A 12517-nucleotide genomic window follows, 5' to 3' on the forward strand; every position below is an offset into this window, starting at 1 on the left:
TCATTCATTCAAAAATCACACACTTAAATTGAGATCCTATTAAGCACTCTTTTAGGTACCAAGAGTATCTAAACAAAGCTAATGAAGTAGCAGTTGTCATGGTAGGGGGGAAATGCCCTGGGAAAAACTCAGTGTCAGTCGGGGGCTGATCTGTACTACAAAGGGGAGAGCATCTGTAAGGTGAGTGTAAAATGTGATACCTGTGAGGAACAACTGAACTGAAACAGAGGCTCCAAACACTGACCCCTGATCCCGCCAGCGTGGGCTCAGCATCATCTTGAAGGCCTTGAATACCTGCTTACCCAACACTACCGTAAATCCCCTAGTTCTCAGCCCCCTTAAGGCCCACTTAGCATAAGTAAGCTTGGAGACCTTCAGGTTCAAATCATGCGCTTCACCCGTCCCCTGAGGCATTTATCCCTGTTGTGCACTGTGGGCCACATCTGCCAATCCCTGACCCCACATCCCTCGTACCCCACCTCGAGATTATAAAGGTGCCTCTTCGCTTTGTTCTGGGATCTCTCTTCTCGTGAGATCTCTCTCTGCTCGCGCGGCTTGCTCCCTCGCTAAAAGAAACAACTTTTCTGTGGCTCACTTATTGTGTCTGGTGTCTTGAGTTTATGGCAAAATTAGCTAACAATACCCAAATGGACAGTTGGAGGTGAAGCAGTGAGCCATTGGACGGCTGCAGAGCGTGCAGGCTGTGGACAGCCTTGGGTGCTTACTCTGGGGCAGAATGCCTTCAGTGATTCTGAGCAGGTACATGGTGTGGCTTGTCTTAGAGTTCAGCAAGAGCCCTGAGTGATGAAGAACAGACTGCAGGGAGCAGCGGCGAGGAGAGAAAGAAGAAGAGCAGTTAGGAGGTCACTGCCATTGTCAGAGGAGTCTGAGATAGAGTGCCCACCGAGGTCTTCCTGGAAATGAAGCACAGAAAGTGTTTGAAAAGACTGGTTAAGTCAAATAACTCCTGACGCCTGAGCTCAGTTGAAGACTTAAACATGAACATTGGTTCTGAGAAAATAAGCTCCTTGGAGACCTGGTCATAAGCTGTCTTCATGGAGTGGGAGATTGAAATCCAAATGAGGGTGATCAAAAAAGAATGCAAGAAGTGAAACAAACAAATGCAAGTCTTTGTAGTAGTTTTATTGTAAACAGGAGCATGGTGAAGCTCTTGGGAGGATGTGAGTCAAGAGAAGCTCTTTGTACAAAAAAAAAATATGTGCGGTACACCAAGTGTTAGTACGATAGTGGAAATTATTTAGAAGATAGAAGGAAACTGATGATTCTGCGCATAGTGTAACTGTAGGAATTATGTTCTTTGGGTGAATGGGAAGGAGAGGGGCTCCGCGCCTAAGCGGAAGAAGTGATCCTCACTAGGGCGAGGAGGACTCACTCATGATAAAAGAGAAGCTGATCTATGGGCACAGACCCTGATAGGAGGAAGCTCAGTGGGGCAAAGGTGTACAGGTTTTCCTTGGAAGCTATCTTTTTTTCATAAACTCCGAAGCAAGTAAAAAGGCTAGAAATGGAGGTGGGGTGTGTTAGAGATTTTAAGAAAGGTGAGAAAGAACCAAAGGATTGCTTAGGAAAGTGGCAAAGGGAACCCAGTGCAATGCAGAGCCGTGGTCTCCTTTGGGAATCTGAGGGGGCCTTCCTGTGCACCTGTGCCCTCATCCCCAGGCATGCTGTTACTAAGGCAGACACCTAGCAGACAAACTGTGGTTTTGTCAGTGACAACAGGTGACCGATTGTGCACTTCATGTGCAAAGTGAGTGTGAAACTGTAGTTCACTCCTGGTAGTGGCCTGTGGACAGTAAGGCAGAGTCCACTTTCCTGTTAGTCAGTGAAATTCATCTATCTCCGGTGGGACAGAGGTACAAATGGAATGTTATCCAAAGACTTTGTATCCCCCTGAAAACCATGTTGCTGCTCTAGTCATGCACCCCAATCTTCACCCCAATCCATCTACAGGTAGCTTGAGGCCAGAGAATGTGTAATCATAAAAGAGTCTGATGCCACCATGAGTGATGGGGCTGTCTCATCGCCTGTGCCCTGTCCCATGCAGTTTCATCTTTCCGTCTAGGCTTTGGTTGTTCGAGTAGCAGGAGGACTTCTGGCTGCTTGCCAAGGACACTCCTTAGCTTTGCATGCCCAGAAATTGGAATGCTGGCACCTCTGTCATCCAATGGCCTGTTTATTTGTGTGTGTGTGTAGAGCCTATAGTTCCCAGGTATCTTAAAGGATAAATAGATATTTATATCGTTTTAATCGATAGTGATTCCACTGTTGCATTTCTTTAGTAACAGACTGACGAATGATAAGATAGTTGACTTTCTTTTAATTGTCAAAGTCTCTTGAAAATGTCTGGGGGAGGATTTTCTGTAGAGCAGCTGCATTGGCCCTCTGCTGCAGACTGTGGGTCAGGAGTCCACCACCCACGGATGACCCTGTGTCATTCTGAGTTCACATATTTTTTTCTTCCCCAATTAACTGGAGTTTTCTATTAAACAATGATAACTTGGGCGCAGAAAAACAAATATTGCATGCTCTCCTATATGGTCGCTTAGAAAGTTGACCATGGAGAAGATCATAGAGGAATTGTCACAGAAGGCTGGGAAGGGGGTGGGAGGAGGGTTTGGATAATTTGGATAATGAGTATCACAAGCCAGACAGGCGATAAGTTCTAGTGTTCATAACACAGTTGGGTGATGCAACCTATCATGGCTTATCATAGATTTTTATAGAGACCTGGAGAGAGGATCTGAAAGTCCTCAAACACAAGGAAAGGATCAACATTTAAGGAGATGGAAGTGCTAAGTGCCCTGATTTAACTGTTAGCCATTGCTTGCATGTGTTGTTGGACTATCACACCTCATACATAGGAGAGTACATCACAAAGTTGCTGGAAAATGAAACAGAAAATAATTTTATGTTGGTGCCGAACCTTTTTGAAATATATGCATCGGAGGTGTTTCCAAGATGTTTATGGAAAATGTACATTGTGAAAAAGTGTTAGAGACTTGACATTTTTCGTAACAATGTAAGCTTGTTTTTGCTGACTTCATTGAATTATTCTCAAATGTTCTCTATTTATATGTTTTAAAGATTTTATTTATTTTTTTTAATTGGAAAGGCAAATACACAAAGAGATGGAGAGACAGAAAGATCTTCCTTCTGTTCACTCCCCAGGTGACTGCAACATTTGGACCTGAGTTGATCCAAAGCCAGGAACTTCTTCAAGGTCTCCCATGTAGGTGCAGGATCCCAAGGCTTTGGGCCATTCTTCACTGATTTCCCAGGCCACAAGGAGGGAGCTGGATGGAAATTGGAACAGCTGGGACACAAACCAGTGCCCATATGGGACCCTGGCATGTTCAAGGCGAGGATTTAGCCACTGAGCCAATGTGCTGGCCCCTCGTATGTGAATTACTGTGTCAGCTAAAAATAACTTAAAATGACCTTTCTGTCATTCTGCGGTTTGACACATTTTCCTCTCAAATTAATTGAACTAGTCTGTTGAATAGTAATCTTTCAAAAAAAATCTCATTTGCAATGTCTTGACACACAGCATCCAATAGGCTATAATGTCAAATTAGAATTGTTGAAACAAGCCTTCTATTAGTGTCCAGGGTTAAAAATTAAAACTCCTTAGAAGTGTCATGTTGATTTTTCCAACTATTCTGGAATTGTTTCCTTACTATGCGCTCAGGGCAGCTCAAGTCTCAAATGTGTAACTTCATGTGTAGCTCAGAATTACACCTTTTCTTGCCATATCAGATGTTTTCCATGTTTGTTCTGACCAAGCTTTCTCTTGTCAACATGTTTAGAAGTGGGGCTGAGCTGGTTCCAGTGCTGAGGCCAGCATGGCTGTCTTCATCACACACCTGTCCGGCTCCTGTGGATTAGCATCCCCTGTGAGCTCTCCTGAGCGTGACCATGACGGCTTGACCTCATCTCGTCAGGCTCCACATGAGGGCTGCTACTGGAGCTAAAGGTGGAGGAGCAAGAGGAAGGGAAGAGAGAAGGCAGAGGGGTGACCTTGAAGTTGCTGAGTCATGGGAAGCAGGCTCCACTGAGGTGTGGCCTGGCCTTTGTACCTTTGCTAAGGGGGGCAGCTCTGTGCTTGGCCAAAGCTCAGAACTAAAAAAAACTGTGTTTTCTGAGGCCATAGAGAAAGGGTGTGTCTGGAACAAGGAGGCTCTTGAATTCTTCCTGCCCTCCCATCTGCAGGCATGATTCAGGGCGAGCTCACCTCTGGAACAGTCAACGTTGAGAGGGTGTTACGTGAAGTCAATAATAGTTCGTTTAACAAAGCAGATGTTTTCACCTCCTCCTCATCCTGTCATTGTGCCTGAAAGCAGTTTTTACAGATTGGAAAGGAGCTGCCTGGAAGAAGCTGCCTCTGTGTGTTGGGGAGACTTTGCACACACATGTAGGCTGAAGTGAGGTGACATGAGGGACAGAAGGGACAGAAGGACACACAAGGGACAGTTCCAGCTCCCACACAAATCTCAGGAGCTTTCCATTGTACTTGACATGCAAGCTAACCACACCACAATAGCTGCCTTCAGAGACCTCCCAGCTCATTTGCCTGGGGCCCTCACAAATGCACTTTCTAGCAAACTAGTCGGTCTGTGATTTCCAAAGCACCTGCCATCAACGCCAGCTAACATCGCCAAACCTCCATTGGCATCTGCTGTGCCGCAAACATTACGCGGAGTACCATATACAATCATTTTTTTTACATTCTCACAGCTGTGGAGTAGGAATTCTCACCTCCCTGCCACATCCACGCACATCCTTTACTAATAAAGGCATGAAGCCACAGATTAAGAAGTGTCACAGCAAATGAGTGGCTGAGACAGGATCCAATTCTGGCTCTCCTTGACTTCAGAAACTGGGCTCGTATTTTAGTTTATCTTTGCAAATCTTAAATCTCCGTTTATTACACTAGATCGGAGAGGGCAGGGGCTCTATCTTTTATGCAACACTTCCTCCCACCTCTGTCCCCTTGACAGCTAGACCAATACAATCCTGTAGAGAGTATTTATTAAAATAGGGTCTCGCAAGTGCGCTAGGGCACAGCTACAGGCTCTGCATGTCTCACAGTGGGTATGTTGGTGTTTGGGTCCATTCAAGAAAGCTGATCATCAGGCCCTCATCCTTCCGGCATGTGGTTGGAACAATAATCTAGAAGGCAGATCTGGAGCAAGATTCGTTCCCTCTACATTCCTTCTCATACAACCAACTACCAACTTCACATGGATACCTGCTAGGCATCCCAAATCCAATGCATCTTAACTTGGTATTTTTTTAATTTTTATTTTTTAAAGATTGATTGAGTTTTATTGGAAAGTCAAATATACAAAAGAGGAGGAGAGACAGAAAGATCTTCCATCCGATGATTCAATCCCTAAGTGGCTGCAATGGCTGGAGCTGTGCCAATCCAAAGCCAGTAGCCCGGAGCCTCTTCCGGGTCTTCCATGTGGGTGCAGGGTCTCCAGGCTTTGGGCCGTCCTCCACTGCTTTCCCAGGCCACAAGCAGGGAGCTGGATGGAAAGTGGTGCCGCCGGGGTTAGAACCTGCACCCATTTGGGATCCTGGTGTGTGCAAGGTGAGGACTTTAGCCACTAGGCCACCATGTCAGCTCCACTTGGTCTTCTTCATTCTTCCTCACCTTGGTCAATGGCTGCACCACGCACTCCGTTGCCAAACTGTAGAACCACAAGAGACATCCCTGAGGTCCTCCCTTCCTTCCTTCCTCACTTGCAATTGAGTTGTAAGTTCAGAGGTTCAGCAACATTAGGCTGTTTAAAGCCCCACCTCCATCTGAAACCACATTGCAATAACTTGTTTATGTGGAAATTACCTAGTTTTGAATGCTATTCTGGATGTTAGCTTCTGGATCTTTGTGGCCTGTCAATGGTTCATACATTTCTAAGAGAAGAACGAGATGTCTTGTTAGGAAAGCATCGCCAGTCAGGCTCACCTCCGGCATGGTAAGCAAGCTGGTTCATTTGGGCATAATACTGAGCAGTGTAGGTAGGAGAAAGTATGGACAGGACTTGGAAATTGCAGTGTCCCCTCCATGTGGCAAAGGAAATTCAGGACAGTTTCTTGTGTCTCAGGATTGCTTCCCTCCCGTATAATCTCTGTTGCTGCTTCCCTCTGTCAGTGTTTCCCTGGAGATCTGAAAAGCCATGATGCCAACAGCATGATCTTTCCTATGACTCTCACCCCCTTTCCCCCTGTCCTCTCAACCTCTTTGTAGCCTTCTCAAGGCACAAATGTAGACAAGACCCGGCACTGGGGGCCTCGAGAAGACCTCCTAACAGAGTTGGGGGAACTAGGAAATATCTGCACCAGCTGTTCTCAAAGGCCCAATAGAAAACCAGCCTGAGAACTCAGAACTCTCCTTGAGTACCTTGGGAGCTTGCTGGGTTATAGGAGCTGGGCAGGTTGACCTCGGAAGTCTGGACCAACCGATTGTTCTTATTTCCTGGCATGCCCCATCTTAAGACTGGACACAACTCTGGTTTCAAAGAGGATGAAGTTTCTGGACAGAAGCACGGTGGACTAAGTATCCCTCAGCAGGTGCTAGCCCTTGGCTCATGGTGACACTCCCTCTAATACCCACACTGGAACCTCTGTAAAGCTTAGCTGAAGGGGAATAGGAAGAAGAAAGCTTGCATTACAGGACACAGTCAGCAGTGACCAAAGACCAAAAGCTGGTGGCCAGGGAGAGTTCAGAAGCAGAGAGGAGCATTAGATTCAGTGCAGTAAGGCTGCGTGTGGGGGAAGAAGCGTAAGGAAAACCTTGCATGTTTAGCAGTTTTGAAAATAATTGGGAAGGCAAGATTTCTTTCACATTGGAGGGTTGTTTCTTGTGGACAAGGGGCATGTTTTGGTCACACTGGGGTCTCTTCACCACCCCAGTGCCAGTTTGTCAAGTAGTTGATGCGTTTTATACAGCTGCTCCAAGTAAATGAATCACTCCAGGCTCACATCCATGCTAGCTTGCCATCTGCGCCTCTGGGAGTTTAGCAATTAGTGTGTGTGTGAAGATGGCTCCAAGATGATTGAGAACTGGTGTGGACAGGATTAGCATGGGGAGAGCTGTTGCTGCCAGCCTCTGCGGGCCTTCTTTGAAGAAGGTGTCTCTAACACATTTTGCTGACTGCTTCTATAAATCCCAACAGTACCGATCATGTTTTATCAAAAAAAAAAAAAAAAAAAAAAAAACTCAGATGTGAGAATGAAGCAATTTGGCTGTTTGAACATCTTTGAATTTCTACTGGTTGCTACTAATTGTAATTTGGCAGTGAATAAATTTTCATTTGCATTAAGATCTGAAGAAAAATGCACACTGATAACTTTCAAACACAACGACATCTGGAAACATGCTCCGGTTCAGAGGGCAAGGACTTGAGAACACAGGGAGGAAGCTTCCCATTCCCATTGACCTTGGCCTTCCACTGGCCTCTGAGGTGCAAATGGTGGGTGTGCAGAGGCGTCTGGAGTCAGTCATTAGCAGCTAGTGCTTGTCATGGGGAAGCCAATGTTGGGATTCAGGGGGCTGAAGCTGGGGATGAGGCCAGCTTTCAAATGTTGCCTTTTTTTTTCTATTCTTTAAGAATGAGGGCAAAAACAATGAAGTAAAATAGTGACAATTACCACGATTACTGCAGAGTGTGTGCGTGGTGTCAGAAGCTGTGCTGTGGGCTCTCCTGTGTTAGAACCACCTCACACTTCAGCAAGGAGGGTGTCTGGGCACAGGCAGGGAGGAGAAGCCACCCCAGGTGCCATGACCTGGCCACGGTTGAGCTCCCACCTGAGGCAACGTGGCTGATGGTTAGTTCTCGGCTTATTCACGAGGCACAGTCACTGAAACCATGGGGCTTTCTGTGTTATGCTGAGCTCTGTGGCCGGGGACTCTGCCAAGTTAATGCAGACAAAAACCCTAAAAGGCGACAAGCAAAGGGTTCACCCTGAGTCTGCTGCTCATCCAAGGCCAGGCTGATGGTGACACTTTTGAGGCAGCTTCAGATTTTCCCTTTCCATGGCCAGATCTGTTTTAGATCAAATCTTCCAGCTGGTGCTGATTTCCAGAACGGTGCTCAGTTTGCCAAACAAGCCATGCACTGGCATCTCAGTGTGCCATTTCAGCGAATGTGAGCTCAGTTATGCCCCAGTTCCCATGGTGGGGATACGCATCTCCTCTGTCCCTGTTCCCCACCCCCACCTAAAAGCAGAGTATGCAATCTGTTCTTACTGTTGCATGCTGTAATATTTTCACATGCAATTTTCTCCTTCAGTTCAGGAGGCTGTGGGGGTATGATTATTCTATTATGTTTATAATTGGAAACAGCTGACTTTGTGGATTTTCTCTTTTTTTAAAATTTTACCTAGTTTTCCAGCTAAACTTGCCTTGTCATGTAAGGCATGGAGGGAGGGGATTTGGATAAGGAGGGGGTTGAGAAGTTTCAGATCACTGTAGGTGTTGCCAACCTCAATAGCGGACCAGCTTTGGAGAGGAAGGGCCAGGGTTCTCCTGGTACAACACTCTCTGAGCCTAGAATAGTACTCTGAGAGCTACTTCCAGAAAGCAAGAGGGGGGCTGGAAGAGGTGTGTGAATGTGAGGGAAATGATAGCGAAGCCACAATTTTACTGAATGCTTATTAAGTATCAGGCGCTATGCTCAATAGTTTGTATGACTGAGTTCCTTTCATCCTCACAACTTCATTTTGTGGGTGAGATTCCTGAAGCCAGGGAGGATAAAGATGTAAGTTAAGACAGGGGCTCAGGCTTGAGACTTTCAAAAAATCATTTTTAAAAATGTGTTTATTTGATGGGCAGGGTGACAGACAAGACAGAAATCTTTCATCCGCTGCTTTACTCCTCAAATGGCTCCTCAAATGTCTGGTGCTGGGTCAGGTTGAAGCCAGGAGCCTGGAATTCTATCCAGGCACAGATACTTGAGTCACCTTCCTTTGCTATCCCAGGCACATTAGCTGGAAGCTGGATAGGAAGTGGAGCAGGTGGGACCTTATTTGGTGCTCCAACAATGGAATGTAACATTGTAGTTGGCAGCTTTCCCTATTTTGCACAAAGCCAGCCACTAAGACTTGAGACTTCTGAGGTCAAAGAACAGATTATTAACCATGTATAATTCTTTTCCTCACACTGGGCTTTCTATGCATGGGAAGTTCTGGTGGGAGATCCATTCAAAGCCCACTCAAGACAGTTCAGCATCTGGTTTCCTGGCATTCCATACCATCTGTGATCGGGACCTCCTCCTTGGGTCTGATAAGAGCTCTTGTTGTCAGCATTCCCATCACGTGTAATATTGAGCTTTCCCTGCAATTCTGGAAAGCCTTGGAGAATCAAAGGGTCCAGTGTTCCCTTTTATAGGTATATTCTATCAAAGAAATGTTTCTACAGGGCACGATGGCTTCATCTGTACGCTTTATTTTCTGGAAATTCTTGGGACAGTGGATCACTGGGGAGGCATTCCACCTAATACCCGTTAGGTGAATTCCCAGTGACTTATTCAGGAATATGTCTTGGCTTAGATATGTCCCCCACCTGCCACCGAGTTGATAAAGGGGGCTATTGCATTTTTTCCCTTCTTGGTCCTGTCTGAGTGGTTTCAGGGGTGGGTTGATTCAGCAGGTGCTTGGGCACCTCTAGCCTGCCATGCTTGTCTGACCCTTCTTGCTCTCGGTGGTTAGATTTGACTTTGGCAGGCAATGTTGGGGAATCACGTATAAATTGGATGGAGAACTTAAAACTTGGGAAAAAAAGTTTGTGCAGTTCTTGAGTTTCGGTTGCCTTTTGCTTTGTGTTGTGGAATGACATTGAAAATTGATGAAATTATCCTTGGCTAGAACCTATAATTTTGTATAATTCTGAATTCAGTGAAACGGCACTGAATTTTAAGGTTATTGTATAGCACTTAATGGTCTGAGTGTTTAGTAGGAAGAAATTGAAATGATTTTGATATTCTTTCCTTTTATATTTGGCCATGTTTTCTTGATTGCATTAGATGATTTCTTTCCCTTCAAGACATGTTTGTTTAGGCTTCTTTCTTTCCAGAGAAGAGAAAAAAAATCTTGTTCTTTTCCTTCATGGACAAACTATTGCTGAAAGCGAACATTAAGAACAATGTCATGCATCACTGTAGTGTTTCCACTGGCATGATTTTTCTCCATGCTTGGAGGTGGTGTCATCTCCCTCAGAGGTGGTCACTTGTTCCTGACAATGCTTTTACAGTGGGGTTTTCGGGGTCATTTAAGACCAGAGGCTTGACGTGTGATGAGTGAGTCGTTCCCCCTCGACTGGGGACACCTGAGTGTATGACTCATTTTTTCACTCACAGCAAGGGGAGAGTCTTACTACTCAGACTTTTTACATGCCATCTACTTTTGTTTTTAAATTCAGAATAATTCCCATAAGCTTGAATGAAGGAGGCCTGGGTGATATGGGGTTCCACAGTGAGTTCTGCAGCCAGGGAGTGCGTACATCCTGGTGGGGACTCTTGCCTGGCAGCTTAGAAAGGGACACCCAAGCTATTGGTGGAAGTAGACAAGACGACCAGAATTGTGGTGAGGAAACCTCAACAATGAAGGAAAATGCGAGAAAGCTCAGCAGTTAACGCTGGGTGTGGAATTTCAAAGACAAGCATTAAAGTCTAAATTTCTGGAACAATTTCTGGACAATTTCTGGAAAAGTTCTTGTTTAGCATCCTCTATAAATCCTGAAGATGGCTCATTAAAAAAATCAGTTGAAAAATCTGCAGTATTATCCAAAGGTCAGAAAGTCAGATTTGTATTTGCTTTGGTTATAACTCTCAGCTGAATGAGCGACATGAAGCCTGCAGGGATTATTTCATTTAAATTACATATTTACAAAATATATTCTTTAGTAAACCTTCAGTGCATTAATGTCAACTGATTATAGTAGCATAATAGCATTTAGAGATGTGTTTGAGCAGAATTGAAAGGAATAAGAATTACTAGGTATAACCAGTGATTTTTACATCAGTATCTACCTGTTGTCAGTCCTTAGGCATACACAGTTACAATTTGGAGGACTTTCTAGAGCTGTGTACAGGATTAAAGGAACCAAGAAGGAATTTGGACACGCAGGGACCGGCAACACTGAGAACGGCTGTTTCCAGAGACTGAAGGGCAGAGAGAAGGGAGAGAGTGAGTGTCCTTCCAAGTGGTCGTGAAACTGCAAGTGTTGAGGCTAGTGATGGAAACGCTCACATCCCATGTTGGAGTACCTGATACAGCTTCCTGCTAATGCAGGCTCTGTGGGATAGAGACAGTGCTAACAGCTCAACTATTGAGTTCCTGTGATCTACATAAAGACCTGGGTTATGTCCCAAACTCCTGGCTCTGGCCCCAACCTGGTCTCGGCCATTACAGGTATTTGGGGAGAGAGCCATTGTAGTGGTGCACTCCTAGCGCCCCTTCCTCTGCCTCGTATATAAACAAACATAAACATTTTAAAAGACTTACTTATTTATTTTTTATTGGAAAGGCAGATATACAGAGAGAAGGAGAGACAGAAAGGTCCTCCGTCCACTGGTTCACTGCCCTACTGGCCAAAATGGCCAGAGCTGAGCCGATCCAAAACCAGGAGCCAAGACCTTCTTCCAGGTCTTGCACACTTGTACAGGGTTCCAAGGCTTTGAGGCATCCTCTACTGCTTCCCCAGACCACAAGCAGGGAGATGGATGGGAAGTGGGGCAAGTGGAATTAGAACTGGCATCCGTATGGGATGCCGGCGCATGCAAGGTGAGGACTTTAGCCACTGTGCTACTATACTGGGACTAAGCTTAGACATACTTAAAAAACAGAAGGCCAAGTTTACGTTGCTGCAAAAAGAAAAAAAGAAGTCAATCCACACACAGATTTGTCATAGCACACATGTTCGATTAACTTTTTGAAAATCTCCATGTTACTGAGATTCATTAAGGAAGAAGGAGGGTGGGAAGGAGAGGGGGAGAGAGGAAAGGTAGGGTAGGTGGTAATATCATTACATTCTTAGATTGTATCCGTAACCTGCATTGAATTAAAAATTAAAAAGATGTTTAGAAAGACTTTAGGTTATGCTGGTATGGGCATTGTTCAGCTGCTACTTGTGCCGACATCCTATCTGGAGGTGTTAATTTGAGTTCCAGCTACTCCACTTCTAATCCAGCATTCTGTTGATGAAGCTGGGAAGGCAGCAGATGATGGACAAAGCACTTGGGTCCCTGCCACGCTCGTGGGAGACCAGGAAGTGTTGTCAGAGAGCCACGGAGGCGCCGCCAGGTTTGCGAACTTAGCAGATGAGGCTGAGCAGAGAGTGAGCAGGTGAGAAACAGTCTTGTCCTTCCATCTGCAGTATGAACAGGGAACGCGTACAAGGTATATACCAATGAGAACCAACACCCTGGTGCTTTTCTCGACATATCCAGACTCTGTGCAGAATGCTAGGATCTTTCTGGCCCTCAACCGCAGCGAG

The sequence above is a fragment of the Ochotona princeps genome, chromosome 6 (genome assembly GCF_030435755.1).
Source record: "Ochotona princeps isolate mOchPri1 chromosome 6, mOchPri1.hap1, whole genome shotgun sequence".
In the NCBI taxonomy this organism is placed as follows: Eukaryota; Metazoa; Chordata; class Mammalia; order Lagomorpha; family Ochotonidae; genus Ochotona; species Ochotona princeps.